The sequence below is a fragment of the Meles meles genome, chromosome 16 (genome assembly GCF_922984935.1).
Source record: "Meles meles chromosome 16, mMelMel3.1 paternal haplotype, whole genome shotgun sequence".
Lineage (NCBI taxonomy): Eukaryota > Metazoa > Chordata > Mammalia > Carnivora > Mustelidae > Meles > Meles meles.
In genome coordinates, this window is record NC_060081.1 from 17107075 (window position 1) to 17131343 (window position 24269).

A 24269-nucleotide genomic window follows, 5' to 3' on the forward strand; every position below is an offset into this window, starting at 1 on the left:
TAGTTTTGTTAATATAATAAATAAATGCAGAGCGAGGAAATGGGAAGTCGGGGTTATCAGAGAATATATAGGACTAGAAATGGCCCGGAAGGTTTGATAGGAGAATTATTTTATATATTGAGGTATCTGGAGAACCATCACATAAAATAAAGGTGAAACTCATTGCAAAATAAAAGACAGAGCATTAATCTGATTTTCAATTTTGAAATTCTCAATTGAAAGCAAGTGTTCAGGTGAAGCAGATGAAGCATGGACAAGTTGACTTGTGCGAGGTTGCACATTTATTGTCAGAGTCAGGAAAGCTGGGGTGAAAGGGCTTCAGGCCAGACTAAATTTCAAATGGCCCTCACAAATGGAAATGGCATTCAGAGAAGCCCAGAAGGAGACTTCAAAGTACAGGTCTCCATATGCATCAGCTATGGTTCTTCCGTGATTCTGCAAAAGCAGCTCCTACCACCTTTAATACAGTCAGTTTCATTCATTTGGCACATTTCCTTTTGTATTAAGGTGAATTTCCCTGAAGTGTGTGTCTGAAAATATCGATCCTACTTTGTAGCCAATTAATATGGGAAATGCTTTACTAAAGGTATAGATTAATGACACTTTTTATTATTAATTTGAAATATATCTCCATCTGAGATTTTTAAAAGATGTTGTTTATTTATTTATTTATTCAAGACAGAAACAGGAGGAGGAGCAGAAGATGGGGAACAAGTAGACTCTGTACTGAGTGCAGAGCCTAATGTGGGTTTCGATTCCACACCCCTGAGGCCATGACCTGAGCTAAAACCAGGAGTTGGATGCTTAAAAAACAGTCACCCAGACGCCTCTCCATCTGAGATTTTTGTATTAAAACCAAAAGCATTTCGAGCATCACAGCATCATAAGTCATGGCTTCTCACAAAAAATGATGACAAAGCAGATGTGATTGGTTTTATGTCATGAGCATGATTGGTGATTGTAAAATATTTGTTACTGTGTTTTACTTTCCTTCTTAACTGTATGGAAAGAAACACAGTTGTAAAGCCTTTGCTATAGTAGAGTAAAAAATATTGTACATTTAATTTTTGACTTCAGAGATCCAATGTGAAATCAGATGGCCTGTAATGTCAAGATAGAACTACACCTACTTTTATTCAGTTTAAGTTGAATATAGTACCTACTTATAAAATGAAAAGGTTAAAAGTAATGCCAATGTGACCAGTACAGCTATGAGACTTCCCAAATGTGTTCTCTTTGGGTTAATAGTGGCTAATATTTGACCAATGTTGCAATACATTGTAATAATTGTAAGTTAAGCTTTAGAATCACATTCTTCAATTTCAAACAAATTTGAACATGTATTTTTGCTTTACAGTAGTAGAGAAATATTACTCGGTAATATATTAATGATATAGGAGGGGTCTCTTATCTATGCATCTCTATTCATGAAATGTTCCTCTACTTAACTTTGTAAAGGGACATTGTAACACTACATTTTGCACAGGAATTAGGTCTTTGCAATTACACCAACCACTTACCAGGAGCAATAAATAAATAAGAAATACATAAGAAACAGAAAAACAAGTGTGCATGTCAACAAGTTGCCTAACAATCAAGATCAATAAACAAAACCATAAGGCTGCAGAAGAATGCTCCCCCCTCTTCCAATTCATAGATGAATAGAATCAATGCTTGAGAAAATTTCCCTGGAGGGTAGAGGGTGGAATTTGGAAACTGTAAAAGGAGCAATGAAAATGAGAAGAACAGATGGAAGCTATTAAATCAGAATAACATTGCCTCTTACAAAGACTCAAATCAAATGTCATGAACTTCTATTATTGACAACACAGGCAGGCAGCATAGTTATCTGTGGACTTTAAAAATATATTGTATGCAATATCACACTATAAATAGTAGTAAATTCTGTCTCAGCAAAGTGCTATGCACCTGGTAGGTACACAATAAAGACTGATGTTATCCTAATTTTAATAGAGTCACGTGTCTAGAAACGTTAAGGAATAAAGATTGCCAAAGTCCTTAGTATACATTACATATTGTAAAACTGTAGAAATCCTTAAATAAGGAACATATTTTAAATATAAAGATTACTTTAATTCATTGCAATGACCTATGGTTTTAGATAAAGGAGTATTTGAAGCTTTGATATAGTTTTAATGTTTTAAATGTAATCACCAGTGATTTTCATTTCTTTATCAGAAATGATCAAAAGCTCTTGGCACATGCTTTCCACCTGGATTCCCTCCTTGACCTCTATGTCCTGAATGGAGCATTTTAACGCCTTAGGAAGGCATGAAACTATTGAGAGATTTGCAAATGAGTTTCTTCAAGTGGGGCACATGGGTCTGCAGGTCATGTTGATGTACTTGCTCAGTCTTCTCTGCAGACATGTGTTCTCTTGATCTCCCACTAGCCCAGCTGTTGGTGCAGATGTGAGCACAGATGAAGTCCTAGCAATTCCTTGCCTGTTTCCCCCACCTGCTTGACGTCTTCCAGTGGACACTTTTTCAGTAAATAGCTACGCTTCTCTTTTTACAACTCATTTGAAAGTGTATTTCCTCTTAGATGTTTTCTAAGAAATTCTATGTACTTATCAATGGCCCTCTATGCTCCTCTCAATCTTTCTTTCATTCCATTTTCCCATATCATTACATCAGACAATATGAACACAACCCAATGGAACTAATGAATTAAATTTCTTGACAAAGAAGAAGAAGAAGAAGAGGAGGAGGAGGAGGAGGAGGAGGAAGAAGAAGAAAGAAAGAAGGAAAGGAAGGAGAAGGAATTAGAAGGAGGGAGAGAGTTATTGATTCTTAGATATCAAATAATAAGTAAAAGATTAGAGGATTGATTTTAATTCTTTTTTTGTTTTTTAATGTTTTGATGATTTTTACAAAGAGCTCGCAATGATCTGTGTACTTACTTGAAGGGAATATTTATAGGGTACCCCCCCTTTTTTTTACATCTTAATTTTATTTTTTTCATGTTCCAAGATCTATTGTTTATGCATCACACCCAGTGCTCCATGCAATGCGTGCCCTCCTTAACACCTACCACCAGGCTCACCCATTCCCCCACCTATCTCTCCTCTATAACCCTGTTTGATTCTCAGAATCCACAGCCTCTCATCTGTCATCTCCCTCTCCAATTTACCCCAATTCACTTTTCCTTTCCTTCTCCTAATGTCCTCCTTTTGATCTTAGAATCACCAAAAGATTATTTTAGGGGAATTGCCTGATTTTCATGATCTCCATGGTAACTTTTTTGCATCCTGACACAAGAGAACTGGGCTGTGTTTTGCTGTTGAGACACAGCCCATTATATGTTCCAGGCTTGGACTTGCCTGGGCTCTTGAAAGTACCTGATCATTCCTTGATTCAGAAAACTCTAACATACTGAACTGAAATGACTGCTCTGTTTATAATTGTAGAAATCAACTGCAAATGGTTCAGGTCTAAAGCCATGTGACTAAGCCTGCAGGTTTCTACCTCTTTATTCGTGATCATTGTTAGGGCCAATTTAATGTTAAAACCTGTTTAACTACTAGGGTCTGCTAGTCAGACCCTTTGCTAGGCAAAGGATAAAGGAGGAGAAAGCTGTATGAGGAGCATCAACAAAATGATGACGTCCAAACCAAGACAACGGCAGAGAGATGGAGGTGATAAGATAATCACTGAGAATTGACTCTTAATTTGAAACATAAATTCATAGACTTGTTTCCATGTCTCAGATTGAATTATGATGACACTACATTCTTTGTTAGATAGCAACACTAGGGCACCTGGCTGGCTCAGTCTGTTAAGTGTCTGACTCTTGATTTCAGATCCTCATGTTCTCAGGATGGTGAGACTAACCCAGGTCAGTCTCTATGCTCAGTGCTGAGTCCACTTGAGATTCCCTCTCTGTCTCCCTCTTCTCCTCCACCCTACTCATTCACGTATGTGCACAGGTGCACGCTCTCCCTCTCCCTCAAATAAATAAATAAATAAATAAATAAATAAAATCTTTAAAAAAAAAAGACGAATAAAAGAAATACTAAACATCACTTCTTCATTCACTTTTTCTCTACTTTGAGAATTATTTATTTTTATATGTTTTATTTGGAAGAATTTGATCCATGTAAAAGAATATAGGTGCCCTATACATAATTTATGAGACATAATAATGAAACACACAACTTTAGAAATTAAAACTTATCATTATCATTGATAACCTGTAACCCTCCTTCACCAATTCCTAAACTCCCACCTCTCCCAAAGAGGTAAACATTATCCTCAGTTTAATAATTTAATTTAATTATATTTAATTAAATATAATTTAATAATTTAATAATTTAAATTTCAAATAATTTAGTAATAATGGCATGCGTTTATTATTAATTCATTAATTTATTATTAATTTATTAATTATATATAATATTTTATATAATATATAATATATTATAACATATAATATATTAATTATATATAATAATTATAAAATTATTGATTTATTGATTAATAAAATTTATTATTAATTTTAAATAATTTAATTTAATAATAATGGCATGCATTTATGGATTTGTGAAATCTGGAGATAACCCTAATTAATGCATTATTTACTTTCTTTCTGAGATTCATTAAAGATGTTATCCATTTTTGTAATGAAGCATAATTTATAACTTGCTAATTTTTTTCAACTTTGTTTATCTAAGATTCATGTTTGGCATGTGGCTCTCGTTCACTCATTTTCGCTGCTATATTGTATTTCATGATGTAGTTATAGAAAATTTATGCCTTTGTTTATTCAGCAAGTGAGTTAGTTATTTTTCGTCTCACAATGTTGCTGTAAACATTTGCTTGCATGTTAATTCATGCATGTGTGGGAGTTAACTTGATAATGCCAATTTATTTCCACAGAGGTTATGCCAATTTTCACTCCCACTGGCAGCATTCAGAATTTCTGGTTTTTCCATATCCTTGCCAACATTTGGCATTGTTAGACTTAAATTTTTTTTTCTTAACAATCTGGTGGTTGTAAATTTTATCTCTTTGTGACTTAATTTACCCAATTATTAAGAAGATCAAATGTCTTTACACATACTTATTGATTTTTCATATTTCTTCTCCTGTGAAATGCCCACTACATTCTCGCTTATTTTTCTATGGATTTTTCATGTGAGTTCATGAAAGTTCTTCAGGTACTCTGAGACATTGTTTGATGTGTCTAAAGTTGACTCTCAATCTGTGCTTTTTGCTTTTCACTTTCTTATGGTTATCCTTTGGATGTAGAGAGGTTCCTGATCTTAATGGAAGGTAACTTAGTGCTTCTGTGCTTCACATATGAGCTTTCCCTCATCACACCTAAAGATATTCTGTTCTTCCTTCTAGAAGTTGTAATGTCTTCCCTTTTACATTTAATTTTAACTCACATTAACTGATATTTATGTGAGGTAAGAATTTTCCTCACATTATTTTGTCCACATGGATGGACAATGTGCCATATAACTCATATTAGAAACACCACAATAAAATCTAATAAGAAAAAATGCCTCACTTCAGAGAGAAGAATAGTGAGGAAACTAAGTTAATATTTATCATATCTTGGGTTTGTATGGCATATCAAAATTTAAGCAATCCTGGGGTGCCTGGGTGGCTCAGTGGGTTAAAGCCTCTGCCTTCGGCTCAGGTCATGATCCCAGGATCCTGGGATCGAGCCCCACATCGGGCTCTCTGCTCCGCGGGGAGCCTGCTTCCTCCTCCTCTCTCTCTGCCTGCCTCTCTGCCTAGTTGTGATTTCTCTCTGTCAAATAAATAAAATATTTAAAAAAAAATTTAAGCAATCCTTCATGCAACCAGATATCCACCATGGGAACTTTGGAAACATTGATCATATAATTCTACTCCTGTGTTTAAAACCCTCAGTGCTTTCTTTTTGTTTTCAGCTGACAGCATTCTCTTTGTTTTTTTTTATTATTATTATTTTTAATTGAAGTATAGATAACACAAAACATTACCTTCATCTCAGATATACAACACAGTGATTCAAAACTCCACACATTCCCGCATGCTCGCCACAAGTACCCCCAGCTACCGTCTGTCGCTATACAATGCTATTATATTGCCATTGATTGCATTCCCTGTGCTGTCCCTTTCGTTCTGTGACTTATTCATTCCATAACCTGGAGCTTATCTCTTCCACTCCCCTTCCCTCCTTTTGCTCATGCCCTAATCCCCTTCACTCTGGCAACCATCAAATTGTTCTCTGCATTATGGGTCTAATGCTGCTTTTGGTTTGTTTGTCTAGTCACTTGTTTTGTTCTTTAGTTTCCACATATAAGTGAGATCATAAACTATTTGTCTTTTTCTGTCTGACTTATTTCACGGAGCATAATACCATCTCCATCCACCCATATTGTTGCAAATGGCAAGATCTCATCCCTTTTGATGAGAAAAGCCTCAGTGTTTTCATATGCCGTCCAAAATAGAACTTACACTTCTTAGCTTAGCCAACACAATGCTTGCCCATTTAACCCCCTTCTACCTCTGCAAAGATTGCTGCACCCAACCAGCCTGCTTGCCTTTCTCTTCCAGACATACTGAATTGCATGGAATTAAAAGATGGATTCATGCCATCTTGTATTGTCATTCCTCTCTTGCGCTATGAGGGTAGTTTCATTTAGTTAAGAGGCTGCCAGAACTTGAGGCAAGAAGTGATGACTTACTAATTTAGTGAGTATGGAAATATGATGAGATCATTTCAGAATTATGAATAATATACATTCTGTAGGACTTTGGGACTAAGGAAACACATCAGAATGAGTGAAATGGGGAGTACATGAGAATTGATCTCATTATCTTCATTTAGCAAACTTCCTGACATTCTAAGAAATGTTGTTGACCAAATAAAAGAGCAAACGAAAAAGTAGGCAATAATTAAAACAGCTCTTTGATTTTGGCCTTTCTGTTGCTTGGCTATAGATTTTTTGGTCAAGCCTAGTTATCTATATAGACATTTTTTTTTAACACTGTATTCTTTTTTGGATGAATCTATATGTAGCCAACTTCGACACTGCAATGTTCCTAAAAAGGTAATGTTTCTGTTAGAATAGAATTTTTAGTAAGTTCATTGTATATACATTTATGGCCAAAGCTAATCATTTTTAAAGAAAATTCGTGATGGCACACTTTAACATTTGAAGTATTTAGTGAATTGTAATATCCAATTAAAATACATTTAAAGTTACCTTTTCCTTAGTGACAGGCAACTAAAGGCTTTAATGAAGGAAGAATATCAAGGTATAAATATAATTTTAATTCATGATTTCACTAATGATTCGAACTATTGCAGATAATAGCCAGTACTAATGTTTTTACTCATTCTTTAGCTGAATCGAGGGCTTGGAAATGTGAACTAATAAAATGTATTCTTATTCTATATTCCTTTAAAATTATATGTATAGAAAATCTTTCAAATTTTCCCCAAGCAATTTTCTTGGGCACGGGATAGATACAACTCCCTTTTAAATTGTCCTTTTTGCAGAAATTAATTCAATTCCCACCAAATTTGCAATGATATGTGCTAGCGCAGCGTGCTTCTTGTAATCAATGGCAGTCTGTGTCTTTTCAGACTCATTGCTGCACTTAGTGGCCCACTGAGCTCAAACGGCAGCCCATTCTAAAGGCTGCAGACCTTTTTCTGATCAATACCAGCCTCAGGATCTGGGAGGTCAAGTTTGTGTCCTTTCTTGCTACAGAGCTACTTCTAGGCGAGGTCACTTTTCTTTGTGCTCCTGGCCTCTCGCTCACTTCCTTTATTTTGGGATCATTGGATCTCTGCTTTCAAGCTCCCTGTACTCAGAGCCTGCTGAGCAGAGGCACTACATTTGTCAAAGTCTCTTTCCAGCAAAAGCCCTAGCACAGCTCACCTCTGCACCTTGCTCCGCGGCCCCTCCTCAGATCCCCACGGAGGGCTGGTGTGGGCAAGGCCTCTGTACATACTCGTCTATTGTTGCTTTATCTGCTTCCCGTCCTTTATGTACAGACCAGCTATTCCTCTAGTGTTCTAACACGCCTCCAAAGGGGGAATGAGGAATGCTTAAAAATCCGTGGACTTTGGGACTGGAGAAAGCCTTTTCCATCCGTGACCTTCTTAGCCTCAATTTTCTCAGGACTTTATGTGAGAATTCACACTTTACATAAATGCAGGATAGTGCGCTTACCCAGAGCCAGCCACACTCTCTGCAAATGACCACACTTTTGCCTTCTCGGTTTAATTGATTAACTCTTTAACTGATTAATTAATTTGTGCCGCCCTCTCTTTTGAGTTCCTCTCTCTGGGATGCACATAGTGTCAGCCTCATAATATGGACTTATAGTTTCATCTTATCAAAATATTTAATACAACTCTTGACTATTTCGCTGAAACCCATCCAAATTGGCAAAGTTCCTACAGCTTCCACCGGACTTGCCACCTCCTGCATCATACATTCTCAAAGCTTTTGAAAAATGAAGCATGAGTTAGCTTCCGTTCCGTGGAAGCTCCCCTCAGGTATCTCAAGCAGGAGTCAGTGTTCCATGTTTGAGTTTCCATTTCTAGACTGGAAACGCTCCATGGAGCTTTTTCTTCGTGGCACAGGGAGGGAGGGGAGTGGCCAATTCTCTTTCAGCCACTGCTCTAGCCAGAGCGATGGACAGATTCCTTTTGGACAATCTCCAGATCAGGTGGCTATTATTATGCTTCATCAAAGAGGGTGGACATGGCATTTTAACAAGCAGTGGGCGATATCTTTAAACCCAGCTCTGGACGTTTCCCTCTGAGCGCCTTTTGTAACAATACGATATATGGGTATCGGTGCTTGGTACAACATTTATCTATTTACCCATCCATCTATCCATTTGTTGAAAGCAACTTTTTATTAAGTAGCTATTATTGCCAGGTGCTGGTTTGGCACATGAGAAACTTTCAAAAAAATATTGATGAAAGAGAGAAAAAAATGCAAAACAAAACAAAACAAAACAAAAAACCCTGAAGAAATCGAGAAGTTGTTAAAGTGCAGAGTCACAAGGCTGTGCGTAGGCGTGGAATTTCCCTCTCTGTAGCCTTGCCTGTCCTCTTCTCAGCTTTGTTCCAGCCTTACAGGCTCTTCCTATAGCTGGCTCCATTCTTCTGTCTCTCTACCTCCTGAGGCAGCAGTGATTCCTCCTAGTTCTCTTTCTGCAAAATTCTTTGCATTTTAGGACAAATAAAAAATGTTTACAAAAGGATTAAGGCACTCCGGTCTGTACTGAAATGTGCAAATGAATGAGTGGAAGAATTCTATCACTAGTGGCTCAGTGGAGCCCCTCATGTCAGAAGATATGGATTGTTATCAGTTACTGGCCAGTGGATATTTGAATAGAGATTTTCATACGGACCTTCATTCATTCTCCCAAGTAGTCATTGTGTTACACATCTGTGCCAGGAACAGATGTGAGTTCGCTTCTCTACTAGAAGACTTGAATGTGATGGTGCAGCCTATGATCTTGTTAATAGAAGGTCATGAGCTGCTAAACGTTTCCAGATATGCCCCCTAGCTTCCGAAAGTGTGAATGCCCTTCTGGGTCCTTGGTAAGAAAGTAAAGCACAGAAATATTACAATTTTTTTTTCTTTATATACAAACTCTCCCACTCTCCTTCTATAGTGGGGTATATTCAAAAGGTACAATATTCATGAATAACATTTCATATCCTGCTTGTTTTTGCTTAACTTATTAATACCAGGAGACACGGGGTCATTCCAGAGAGTGAAACCCGGAAGATGAATTTTCTCAAATCCACATGCTTTCATTCATGAAAGATGAACTGAGTGTCTACAGGTGCCAGGCACTGTTTTAAGAGCCTTTAGGCTAGGGTTTCAAGTGGGGCAATAGACCCTTAGAGAAATTGTGCCACTGGTCTGAGTCCACATCATTTGGGAGTGGCAGAACTAGAATTTCAACCCTGGACAGCACAATTCCAGAGTTGACATCACTGTCCATGAGCTACATTGTCTCCAGGTTAGCAACAGAATCTCTTCATCCTCATGGAGTTGATGACCCACTCTGGCCAGAAAGACAGACATGTGAACAAGGACCACCCTGTCCCGGTGATGTGGATGGGGGATGGGGAAGAGGTCTGAGAACGGAATCAGGGTGGGCAGGAAGGGTACTCAGGTGGAAGCCTGGAAGGGGATGGGAGGTAAGGTAGCTGGGAAAGCACACATCTAAAGATAGCTTTGAAGTGGTGGAATAAGGAGGTTAAATGTGGGTCATTCCCAAGACATTTTCTTCAACTAAACGGACTGTACTTTATTTTTTTCCTCCAGAGCTTGAGAGTGCCAAGAACGAACATTCTAAATTGAGGAGGAAAACTCCTTTGAAGCAAAAATAAATTTTTTTTCCTTCTCCCCAAAATACCTTCTGCTCATTTCCTTTTTTTTTTTTTTCTTTTTTAAAAATCTGAGACTGACACTTTCTAAACTATTAATGTTGGGTCTAGAAATGCAATGCATTCCATCTTTTTCCTCACTGTGGGCTAGAAGTAAAGGGTAATGTTTATAGAAAGTTATAAAATCCTGGAAATGAGAATTCAGCACCACATTGCCATCTTGCCCTTAAGTACCGTGCTGCTTCTGTTACTCTAAAGCAGGTGAATGTTGGCTACAGATGTAGGCTCAAAGCCATTACTCTAAGCCACACTGTTAGCGCGTAGATCTCATTTGCCAAAAGTTGCCGTGCTCCATCATGCTTGGAAACCTAGAACATGCTCTGCATTTGCTCAGTGGCGGTTGCTTTTACATTTTAACAGCGTGCAGTGCACTGAGGAGATGGGTCCTGGGCACATTCTTACACATATGAATAAATAATGTTAAAGCTAATAAGATCTCTGAGAGAAAATGATGATTGTCTTTAATCACTAACCTTAAGCAGCAGCGAACCATATTATCAAACACCTTCATTTCTTATAAAACTATCTATCACACACAATATAGACCTGATGAAAAAGAAGGTGGAAGTAATCAGGACAGAATGCCAATTACCTCATTACTTGTCATAGCACATTGTAACTGGAAATTGCTTCTTTCAGGTTCTGTTTGCTCAGGCAATTACAATAAACTCTCTGCTTGACATGTTGTTTGCACAGATGTAGTGCATTAATAAACATGAGGGCTAATCTGAATTATTGAACCAGCCACAATAATTCCAACAAAGGATTTATAATAAGTCCAAGAAAGCTGAGGTATCACTGGAATTCCCTGTAAGCAACACTGACATACTTTATCACATGTAAAATCCTCAAATTTAATGTACAGTACTGGAATATGTCCCATAGGTATTTTATATTTTCTGTGGCTTTAAGTCCTAAGCAACTGCCATTATGAAGGGGAATCGAGACTGCTAAGGTAAGTGGCGATATCACAGACTTAAAGGGAATTACTTGATTCGCTGTCTGGTGTGCGCATCTTGAGTTCTTTTCAACCGATTTTTCCGAAGTCTAATTTCATTTAAAAGAGAAATGTGCCATAGTGGTGGTAAAACGTGAAATGTTTCAAAATATCCTGGGAAATGTGTTAGTGGACTAGTGGACTGGAATGGAGGACATGAAGACCTTCTGTCCTGCTCCTATCAGCACGGGGACGTCATGCAAACACAGGAAGCCTCACCCAGACCAGTTACCCAGCAGGGCCAAAATGCTGGATAATCTTTTAGAGCAAAGTTCAGGTGAAGTGTTCTTTACCCAAATTGGGTTCACCTGCATTCATTTTTTTTTTTTTGCAGCAGTTTTTTATTCAAAGAGAACATAAATGTCAAAACTATATTCACTTGAAAATAAATGTGTGCCTCGTCAACTTCTACCGTACAGAGGCTGGATTCTAAGATAACTTTGCTTTTTGCCATGTAATAATTGGAATTAGAAGTAGAAATTTCTTCAGAGGAGAATCGGATGCATCTGTGCATAATGAATTCGCGTGTGTTGGGGGGGTGGGTTATGAATGCCATTTGCTGTGATTGAGAGTACTTCCTAGCCATTGAGGTTTGGGTCAGAATCATCTGGCAGGCTCTGCCAAGACAGAGTCGTTGGTGTCGTAAATGCGACACGATCCTGGCAGCAAGCGGCTATAGTGCTTCTACGTTCCTAAGCCAAGTCATACAGAGTGGAGTCCTGCCATGGTTCTTTATTGCCCCCTACATTTAGCAAGACTTACAATGTACTTGTTTCTCAATTTCCTCTTGTGCTCAGCCTCCTTTGAGTGTCATGTGATTAATTGCATCCTAATATTGGTGCAGTGGGATGATTTTAAATCCAAATTATCATACTAACAACGAGTCACTTGGTTGTAATCTCTTTCTGCTAAAAAGGAGACAAGGCTACCATTGTGGACCCCCTTCTTGAATGAAGAACACGTATTATTTTAGTTCTCAGCATTGCCCAGGTGTATGAGATGCTGGCCAAAACCTCTGAAATAATCTCAAAAGATTGAGGAATAGTATGTGTCTTTTCTTTGAAATATTTATTCCTCAAACACAGTGAAACAAGTGGGTTTTTCCCCTTAAAATGGCTTTTCGTACTTTGATTAATAGTTAAATGTAAAATTAAAGTTTTGCATGTAAGACTCTTTTTCATCTGAAGCCACGAGTTCATATAAAGAGCCAGAAACTATCACTTTCGTTCCCCTCAGACACACGTCAACTTCTGATCTCTCTCTCTCTCTCTCTCCTCGCACCCTCTCTCTCAGCATCTTGACTCCCTCTACCCCATCCCCAAGTTCATGAAAGGCTGCTTTGGTAGGACAGAAACTACCCTTTATATGGCTTGAAAAGAAAATGCGAATCAAGATATCTCAAGCACTAATGGGATATATTAAAGCAATTCAATTATTTTAATCTCTTTCATATATCATGAAATTATGTAGAACAATTTCATTTGAGTGTTACCATCACTGTTGAGACTGCAATTGTGAATTGTTACACCAGCAAATATTGAAGAACATGAGTGCTAGTGAGGTTCTATCGCAGTGTATGCAAGTGAGGACCAGAATGACACCAGGAGGGAAATTTCCATCATAATCAACTTATTCATTCTGTAATAACCTCCTTAGGAATCATGCTTCAAGATTATAATGTTCTATGATTAGTTTCAGTCCAAAGTTAATGTTGTTCTTTGAGTTAGTGTTTGCTTTACTCAAGTTATAACACTCTCACATAGAGCGGGAGTACTTTTAATTATAAAATAATTATAAAAATAAATTGAATAAAATAAATGAACAATAGGTTAAAGGAAGATGAATTAGACCATTTAAATACTACATAGAGTAAGCCTTCTTTGAAAGACAAAATACATACGAAAGTTGAAATCAGGAGAGCCAGGTTCCATGGAACAAAAATTACTTTTTACTTAATTTTAACCATTTAATTTCCTATTCCTATTTTAACCATTTAATTTCCTATTCTGTATTACCTTTCACTTATTGAGGGGCACTGGTACATAGTTTTATATATACCTACGTAAAGAGTGGGAATAGCTGAGTTCCCCCCAATTAATTTTCAATGATTATATTTTACGCAAGTGAATATTCAGGAGCAAAAATATAAACTATATGATTTTTTAAATGTTATAATATAAATAACACAAATTAAGTGCTAGAAAATCAAAGCTCAGAAAAGTCTAAACATTTGCTCCACTATTAACTAAAGAGATTTAAGCATATGTATAATTGGGGGGTGTTAATAAGATTATAGATAACAAAATTTCCATGCAATGGGTACAGCTTTAAAGATGACAGTATTAATCTCTTATCTTTATATCAGATATGCACATTAATGTATATTCCAATCTGGATCAAAATTATATTACTACCAATATTTATGTTTTCCCTTTGTATAAAAACAAATTAAGAGTAATAAAGATGTAGTTCATAAAAGTAGGGCAGTGGAAGGAAAATTACATACAAGTTATGAAACAAAAAATAAATCCTACATTCCTACTCATTCTAGTTTAATTTTATCTCCAACGACAACAATTAAATACAAAATACATTGAATAGTGATTTGGTCTGGATCATTGACCTTGTACTCAATCATTATTAAAACCATAGGAACCTTGTGTTTGAAACTTTGAGAGACATTATTAGCAAATTCATATGCTCACATAAATGCATATTATGTAACAGTAGCTTATATTGTGTATAAATATAATACTCTGTATTAACTCTCCTACTAATACATGTGTACCTATAAAATGCTAGCTAATTAATACCCATATCCTCTCTTTCAGTTCCAGCTTAATTAAGCTGATTTGGGTGGGGGGGGAACACACTGATTTTATAGCAGGTGTTGTTTTTAGTTGAAAAAAATTTCAGAAATTAAATTTTATTATTTTAGGTCAGTTATCTAGTAAAAAGTCAACACCTAAAGTCAAAACCTAAAATAGTCATCAAAAAAGTAATGTGATCTACACTGATCAAATATTGGAAAACAAGAGGGTGTACAAATATTGGAAAACCCAGTGTGACTTGGGACTAGTCATGAATCACCCACATGAGACCTTAAGAGCAGATGATGGTGGAACATACCCCGTATTTGTCCACAGTCTTCACATTATTTTGATTTCCATTAATTTGTAAGGCTTTTCCCCACTATAAACTAATGCTATGTCCCATTGAAATGTGAAATTGATGTTTTCATTAGCCTCGTTCTTTCCCCAATTCCTTCTTCCACTCTGGATTCAATTAACCTCAACGCATAAACTTACAACACTTACAAAATTACAATGGAGTATTGTGTACAAGAAGCATGGAAAAAGAAATGTAAGTGATGTTGCTAAAACTAAAGAAGCTATTAATTAAATTTCAAAGTAATCAAAGTTTGTGGAAATTCTATATTTTAGAGAGGTACAAACTTTTCCTAAAATCTCTCCATAGTACAATTTAGGAATTTCACTTTGTATCCCCATCAGATATCCCTGGAAATCATGAAAGGAAGAAAAGCTGCAGATCACAGCTCACCAAACAGTTTTAGCTCAGATACTGTTTTATGCATGTTTCTCTTATCAGGGAACAGAGAATTTCAGATTTCAAAGTAAACAATCATGAGAAAAGCTACTAAAAACCTTACTAGGACAGTCCTTGAATTTCTGATTTCACGTTCATTTGTTCAGTGCATTTGTGTGGATTTTCCCTCCCAGTTACCTATTCACATCCGTGGAGCAGAGAACTCTCCAATCCTTTTAAATGTGACATATATCCATAGTAACCTCATTAAAAATATGTATTCTTTACACCTTTGTATCTGTAGCCTATCAATGCTTTCCAAACAATAACATGATGAATGCTATTTTCTTTTATATTCTGTATTTAATAGGGTATTGAATTGTCATTCTATGGCAACATTCTCTGAGTTCAAAACATGACATCATCAAGTCATCAGCCCTTTTTACTTCTACATGAATCTACTTCTTTCCTAGGAGAGAGTAGCAAATGAAATTTAAAGACAATGTGTTGCCTTCTTCCTGAGCCTAACAACAAGGTAACTCTGAATGTCCTGTTTGGATTCTTCACCCCCAAAAGTGGATACAGTTGGTCACATGGGTGCCACACTTCTTTGGGAGGCTGTCCTCCTAACTCTTTGCCCCTTGTATATCAGTTTTTCCCCCACAGGACATATACCCCCAGGAAAGCACAGCAACTTGCTGCAAAATCAGGATGTGATGGTGTTGTCCTTAAGACATGTTTTTAAAGAAACCTTTCTTTTCCTAATTCAGAGATACTCCAAGCAGCCTTTGAAAGACTTATGACAGAGACCGAGTTTCTCTTTTGTCGTTGTTGTTGCTCATCTCTAGAAATGGGAGTGTGCAACTCCTGACGTGAGTCCTTCACCTATGAACTCCATTTACTCCCGCGTGAGTGGGCAGAAAGTGCAGAGCGGGAAGAATCAATGCATTTTGCATTTTCCCAGGGATGGTAAAAGACTACCAACTCAGGATGCGTGTGGAGAGGCATCTGCTGAGCACCAGAGGTGGAACACAGGGAGGGACAGGGCGAGGAGCTTTCGAGACCATGGAGGTTGCGGCACTGAGGTATTGACTGAGGGCTTTTAGAAAGTGTTTTAGAGAAAGGTGCTTGCTTTTCCTCCAGCAAGAAAACTCAATACTAGAGACTTTGGAGGGCTGAAAGCAGAGAACTTGCTGTGGGGAGAAAAGTAAAAAGATTCATCTCTCCATTAGATCCTTTCTCCAGGAGATAACTCTGAAAAGGGCAATTATGGGATGCTGTAAATGTCAGCCGTCCACCCTGAGAGGACTTAGCAAATTTTACAAAAAAAAAAAAAAAAAAAAAGAAGAGGAAGAAGAAAAGAAAAGACATCTCTGAAGTTTAGCTGTTTGGGGAGAGCATTCTTAAAGTAAAATGCTTTAAAACATCTATGTATCAGGATTATTTTAATCATGACAAGAGAGTGCAATGGAGAAGAATCAGAAATACTCACATAGTTGGCGGCTCTTTTGATTTCAGACTAAGCTTATTTAGATCATGCTTATGTTTTTCCATGATCGAATTACCTAACAGAGTTGCATCCTTAAAAACAAGTTCACTGGGAGCTATCAAAAAAAAAAAATAATAATAAAATTAAAAAAAAAGTAAGTCCTGAGCCTAGGAAATTCAGTAAGTTATGCTTTTTTGAGGACACGAGACTTACCTCTGACAATTTTATCAGTGTAGTCTACACTTAAGTGCAAACCCATGGCTTTTCCCTTTGTTTTATAAGTGGAGTGGCATTAGTTTCTTTTTCTTTTTTTCCCCTCCCGTGCTTTAGCCATGAAAAAAAAAAAAATCGGCAGAATAATTTATTTGACACAGGATGGATATTAAACAAAATTTCTCTTAACCAAGAAAACTTAAACCTCCACCAGCAAGAAACAGACACTCAAAATACTGCAAGGAAGCAAGCTTACCTTTTTTTGCTTGTTCTGTTCATCTTAATATTTCAAGTGCTAAAGTGCCAGAGTCCCGCCAAGCTTCCCCCCTTGGCAGAACTGCATGAACTGATACAGAGTCAAAGAAAGCAATGGGAGCTTTCCCCATGAAAATGTGGAAAATCCAAGAATCAAGGTGCCGTTATTTCGATTTGAAGAGAGTACAGTCTATTTCTTAGAATATGTGACTCAGTGCATATTTCTTTGCCATTGTTTTGAGGTTCACTTAACCATAAAGAGGAAACATGACAACAAAAGTGGAAGGGAGCTCAGTGAAGCATGGCCGGCTTGACAATAGGCTTTCTGCAGGTTAGCCAAAATTAACTGGCAAAAGCTCGCCCCAACCCCTTTGTCTGCTACATTTGCACCATAATGTCGGTCTCTCTTCCCGTCTTTCACAGATGGAGTTTGACCATTTGTCCCAAAAGATGGAAAAAGTCATTTTTGGTGCTGTTCATAAAAGTTACTTTACACAGTATTGTGCAGTCCTACTACAAAAGATACAAAAGGGAAAGTGCACTTCACATGGCCACAATTAGGGCTTCTGTTTCCGCTCTCCTGCCCTTGTCAAAGCTTTGATTTAGTTTTCCTCGGTTTTGTCCAAGGGTCATTACAGATGTCTGCAGACGATTAGCATCTCCCCCCACAGCCCTGATCCAACTGGGTGATTAGCGAATTAAAACTTTACATTCTTCTCTGTCTACTGAGACGTACTGGGAAAGATGAACAAATGTGGCTAATTGTGGAGACCTGAGGGGAGCATCAAGGTGTTTGCCTCTGAATTTGGGTTGCTAAATATTAATTTAGCAACTGGACACTCCATTATCTTGCATGCTCCAGCATTTAATGAAGCATTCAGCTCTGAAACTTAGAAACAATTGTATCCTTGGTGGGGAGCTTCAGGAACTTTCTGCATCCTTGCCATATCCAAATGGTGCCAACCTAACCCTTTATAAACCATATTTGGTGAATACCATGAACAGTGCTGAGAGCATATTTGCAGACTCCATTTCAGAAACTGAAACCTCTACTTCATAAGGACTTGATATATTTTTCAAAGCATTCAAGACCTATGCATTAGGGTGAATGCCAACTATAAACAAGGCATTCAAATGATCTAGGGGAGGCTGAGTCTTTTATTTCAAGTGGCAGTTGAAATATAAGAAAAACTTTCCTGGTCCCACCTTTCTTAGCAGAGTGAACGTTTGATTAGTTTAGCAGACAGAGGAAGGAAAATAAGCCTTTGGCTGGACTACCCCAATCATATACCTATCTATCTATCTATCTATCTATCTATCTATCTATATCTATATCTATATATATGAGATATATTATCTACAGATGGGTGAGGGTGATGAAGTACAAATGTCAGACTACCATTCAAAATATACATTCTGCAAAAAGTATATATATTTCCATACTGCATCCCACAAGAAAGCGTAACAAATAATAACAATATGTCCCATCTCTTCATTTTGCTTGTAATTCTTTGGTGGTGAATCAAACAGATGGACACATATCTCCCCAAAAGTGTACAAATTATTGGAAAGGAGAGGTAGAAGGTCACATGAAGCCACACACTGAATCAAAAATGAGTCAAAACTCAAATGCAGACTCTCCTGATTTCAACATTATTCCTCAATACATCTACACACACTCGAAACACTGGCAGCCAAACACCTCACTGACCAAACCCCATTTCATGATTTTGTCTCCTGGAGAAGTCAGCATCCTCCCTCTGTAGGATCAAAATGTGTTACCACTACAGCATGACTCATTCTGCCATCACCGAGATAGTGTCCCCCCACTGTTAGAACCCTATTGATGAAGTCCGAAAAGGAAAATTTGAGGTCTGAGACCATCTTTGTTTTCTTTTTTTTTTTTGAGAAAAGATGTTTATAATGGCAGATTTTATGTCCACTGCTGATGAACAAGGGATAGACATACAAAGATATGAGCATGAATCAGCAGTCTCTAGACAATCCCTTTATGTCTTATAAAAAAGCAGTTTCCAGATCAATACATTGACTTAGAGCAAACAAATTGCCAATAAGGAGAGCTAAGCCCAATTCTTCATTCCTAGGATATTCTGGGACCACAAAATCTTGCACTAAATCACGTTTGTTAAACACAGAGGAAGATAGGAGTTACAGACCAGTATCCTATAAACAGAATTCTGTTCTTATGGCATTATTCCTTCTATCCTAAATCTCCAAATTCTACAGTATCTCTTGGAGGATTTAGCAATTTAGTTTAGCAATTGGGAAACATCACTAGTGGTATAATGTGACAATGTAAACAATAATTGCTAATTGAATGAAGGTAGACTATCACCAGTATTTACCAGCGCTGACATTTGAAATAGTTGCAAGTTTCATCAGTCCAACTACTCTGCTTTTCTAAGAGTGAAAGTGCTTTCTTACAGGGAAGTCTCATTTTCTTACTCAATATTAATTTGCTTTCCCATTTTCCATTTTATGTTCCTTGTATCTTATTCGAAAAGTGGATATTCTCCAGGTGTCTGGGTGGCTCAGTGGGTTAAGTGTCTGACTCCTGATTGCACTCAGGTTGTGGTCTCAGGTCATGAGATCCAATCCAGCCTGGGGCTCTGTGCTCTATGGGTATCCTGTTTGAGATTCTTTCCCTCTCCTTCTGCCCCTCCTCCCACTCACTCTTTCTCTGTCAAGTAAATAAATAAATCTTAAAAAAAAAAAAAGTAGATATTCTCACCAAAGAGAAGGAAGAGACAAACGAATGGATAATTTTGCAAAATTCTCCCTCAGCGGAGTGAATGGGGAACATGGCTATGATTTCCCTGAAACTTTCTCTTCTTCTCTTGCCAGCGGTAACCATGAGGGAATATTTCCATTCTTACCAGTCCACAGTCTTTCCAGAATCCTCATCACTTACTACCTGAATCTCATTAGCTCTTCCCTTTATATCATGTTACTTTATTTCATTGGAGACATATATTATTGATAGAATTTCATATCAGACCGAGGCATTCCTTATGCTTGCTAGCCTAGTGTAAGGTGTATGGACCAACCAAAAATAAACATTTGGTTTTCCTTTGCCTTTTTTTTTTTTTTTTAGATTTGATCTGGAACTTTCTACATATATAATGATGAAGAAGAAGAGGGGAAGGAGGAGAAGGGAATATAATAGTCATGGCTAGGTTATGGCCATTTACTTTATCTTCCACACATTTCATTTTGGAGCATGAAAAAAAAATACTCTTTACTAAGGTAGAAAACAGACATAAACCAGTACTGTGATACACAACTTAAATGTAGAGTCCCCAACATCAAACTAGCATCAATCAAATCCTTATCACAAGCTGTTTTACCTCTGTCAATATATTTATTCTTCATCACAGTCCTACAAAGCAAGTGCTATTATTCTCTTATTTAACAGATGAGTACATCAAGGTGTGGAGAGATTGAATAACTGTACCATAGTCACATAGGTCAAAACTAGAAGATTCTAGGATTCAAATAATGATTTGATTCCAGTGCCTACATCTAAAGTTGTTCTAAAAAAAAGTTTTAGGGATGCCTGGATAGCTCAGTCGGTTAAGCCACTGCCTTCAGCTCAGGTCATGATCCCAGGGTCCTGGGATCGAGTCCTGCATCAGGCTCCTTCCTTGGCAGGGAACCTGCCTCTCTCTCCACCTCTGCTTGCCACTCTGCCTGCTTTTGCGTTCACACTCTCTCTCTTCTCTCTCTCTCTGACAAATAAATAAGATCTTTAAAAAGAAAACAACAACAAAAAAAAACCTTAAATTTTTTCTGTTATTATTTTCCTGATAATACATATAGTTTTTCTAAAGAAGGAACTCAAAGAGAGGGTGTCTGCTGGCTGAAAAGCATGCAACTCTTGATCTCGGGGTTGTGAGTTTGAACCCCACATTGGGTGTAGAGATTATTTATAAATAATTTTTTTAAAATTAAGGAACTAAAAAAGTTTGTAAATCAAGACAAAATTCACAAGAAATTGTTGAAAAAGGTGTAGCACTGTTGCCTTAAAGCACTGCATGAGAGTTTTATATGTATTTTTTCATAGAACAATTAAAAACCAATTGATATTAATAGATTTTTTGTGGGGATCTTTTTAGCAAACCTAAGTGTATTATCAGTAAAATACTAGAGAACACAGATGATGTACAGAGATTTTTGTGAGCTACTGTTTTCTTTTTAATGATTTTACTCATTGTTTCTCTTGTTTACTCCATAACCACCACATAACTCCATAGTAACTCATAGTTTATGTACCTGTTTTGCATATACATACACAGATGCAAATCATGAATCATTAGTAAGTCCAAAGTGATGTCTTAAAGAAAAAAATAGAGAAAAAGTTACAGAGCTGAAAGACTCTTTTATGAATCAAATGAGTATGTCCCCCGGTTAATATGTTGAGACCCTAATTGTCAAAGTGGTGGTATTGGGAGGTGGGGCCTTTGGGAAGTAACTTAGTTTAGATGCAGTCTTGAGGAAGGTCACCCCTGATGGAATTAGTGTCCTTATAAGAAGAGGAAGAAAGATCAGAGCACTGTTTCTCTGCCATATTCGAACGCAGTGAGAAGGAGGCCATTAGAAAGCCAGGAAAGGACCAGAAACCAGCTCTGCCAACACTTTGATCTTGGACTTTCCAGCATCCAACTTGTAAGAAATAATGTCTTCTATTGAAGCCTTCAGTCTAAGATATTTTGTTCTATCAGCCTCAGCGGAGCTAACACAGCCACTCAGCTATCCTTAGAATAAGTATAATTTCCTTAGCTCTCTTGACCTATGAGGCCAGGCATCATGGGTCACATTTTTCTTCCTTTGGTATGACTATAACTTTCCGACCTTCCAACTACCTGCAGTGAATAGGTTTTAGGTTTTGTTTCTGTTGTATTTGTTTTTGGAGGAGGAAGGTGGGGGGTAGAGGAAAGTCTTAATTTAATTTAATTTTACTTAGGTTGTTTTCCAAATTTTTTGAAAGATAATTGGCATATGGTATTGCATTAGTTTAAGCTGTATTACATAATAATTCGAATATATGTATACAGTGCAAAATGATTTTTTTTAAGTAGACTCTACCCACAACATAGGGCTCAAACTCACAACCCCAAAATCAAGAGTTGTGTCCTTTATGGACTGAGACAGCCAGGAGCCCACAAAATGATAACAAGTTTAATTATTACATTCATCCCAAGCAGAATTTTTTTTCTTATGACAAAAACGTTTAAGACCTAATCTATTAGTAGCTTTCAAATATGCAATACAGTATTGTTAACTATGGTCACCATGATGTATACTATACCACAGGAACTTACTTATCTTATAAGTGGAAGTTTTTATCTTTTGACCTCCTTCACCCATTCTCCCCTTCCCCCACTCTCACCCATAGCAACCACCAGTCTATTTTTCTGAGCTGGGCTTTTTTAGAATCCACATAGAAATGAGATAATAGGTTCTTTGTTTTCTCTGTCTGATTTATTTCATTTGCATGATGCTCTGAAATTTCATGCATGTTGTGACAACTGGCAATATTTCCCTCTTTTTGTATGGCTGAATAATAATTCATGGCCTATCTATACCACATTTTCTTCATCCATTTACCCATTGATGTCTGATGGTCACTCAGGTGGTTTCCACCTCTTGGCCATTGTTAATAATGCGGTAATGAATATCAGGGTACAGATGTCTCTTCAAGATCATGATTTCATTTCTTTTGCATATATACCCAGGAGTAAGTTTGCTGGATTATATGGTAGGCTTATTTTTAAATTTTTGAAGAATCTCTGTACTGTTTTCCATAGTGACTGCACTCATTTACATTCCACCACGGTAGACGAGGGTTCCCTTTTCTCCACATCCTCACCGACACTTATCATTTCTCTTTTTCATAATAGTCATTTTAACAGGAGATATCACATTAGGGTTTCAGTTTGCATTTGCCTCATAATTAGTGATGTCGAGCAATTTTTCATATACCTGCTGGCCATTCATATGTCTTCTTTGGGAAAATGTTTCTTTTAGGGTCTTTATCCATTTTTTTTTTAAATTTATTTATTTGAGAGAGAGAGATCACAAGTAGGCGGAGAGGCAGGCAGAGAGAGAGAAGGAAGCAGGCTCCCCGCTGAGCAGAGAGCCCGATGCAGGGCTTGATCCCAGGACCCTGAGACCATGACCTGAGCCGAAGGCAGAGGCTTTAACCCACTGAGCCACCCAGGTGCCCCTATCCATTTTTAAATTGGATCTTTTTCTATTGAATTGTATGAGTTCCTTATATACTTTAGATATTAACTCCCCATCAGATAGTGTGATTTGCAAATATTTACCTGATTCTGCATTTTGTCAATTATTTATTTCACTGTGCAGAAACTTTTTATTTTACTATAGTCTCACTTGTAATTTTTGTTTTAGATGTTACATCCCAAAAAGCATGCCAGGACCAGTGTCAAAGAGTCTTTCCCTATGTTTTCTTAAAGGGCTTTATGGTTTTAGACCTTATATTTAAGTCTTTAATCCATTTCAAGTCAATTTTTGGGAGATGTAAGGTAGGGGAAGGTCTAGTTTCATTCTTTTGCATGTTAAGATCCAATTTTCTATTGAAGAGACTTTCTTTTCTTCATAGAATATTCTTAGCTCTCTCGTCATGTATTAGTTGACTATATATGCATGAGTCTATATGTAGGTTCTTGATTCTGTTCTATTGGTTTGTGTTCATTTTTAAGGTCAGTACCATACTGTTTTAATTACTATAGGTTTGTAATATAACTTGAAATTAGGAAATGTGATGCTTCTAACGTTCTTCTTCTTTCTCAGGATTGTTTTGGCTATTTGGGATCTTTGGTGTCATAAAACTCAAATAAATTTCAGGATTGGTTTTTCTATTTCAGCAAAAAAAAAGCCACTGGGATCTTGATATGGATTGTATTGAATCTATAGACAGTTTAGGTAGTATGGATATTTTAAGAGTATTTATTTTCCAATCCATGAATGCAGGTTATCTTTCCACTTACTTCTGTACTCTTCAGTTTCTTTAACCAAAGTCTTATAGTGTTCAATATAAGGATCTTACACCATTTTTTAAAGATTATATTGATTTATTTGACAGATAGAAAGAGCATAAGCAGACAAAGTAGGAGGTAGAAGGAAAGGAAGGAGCAGGCTCCCTGGTGAGCAGAGAGCCCAACATGGGGCTCGATCCCAGGACCCTGAGGTCAAGACCTGAGCCAAAGGCAGATGTTTAACTGACTGAGCTACCCAGGCACCCTGATCTTACACCTACTTTCTTAAATATATTTCTCA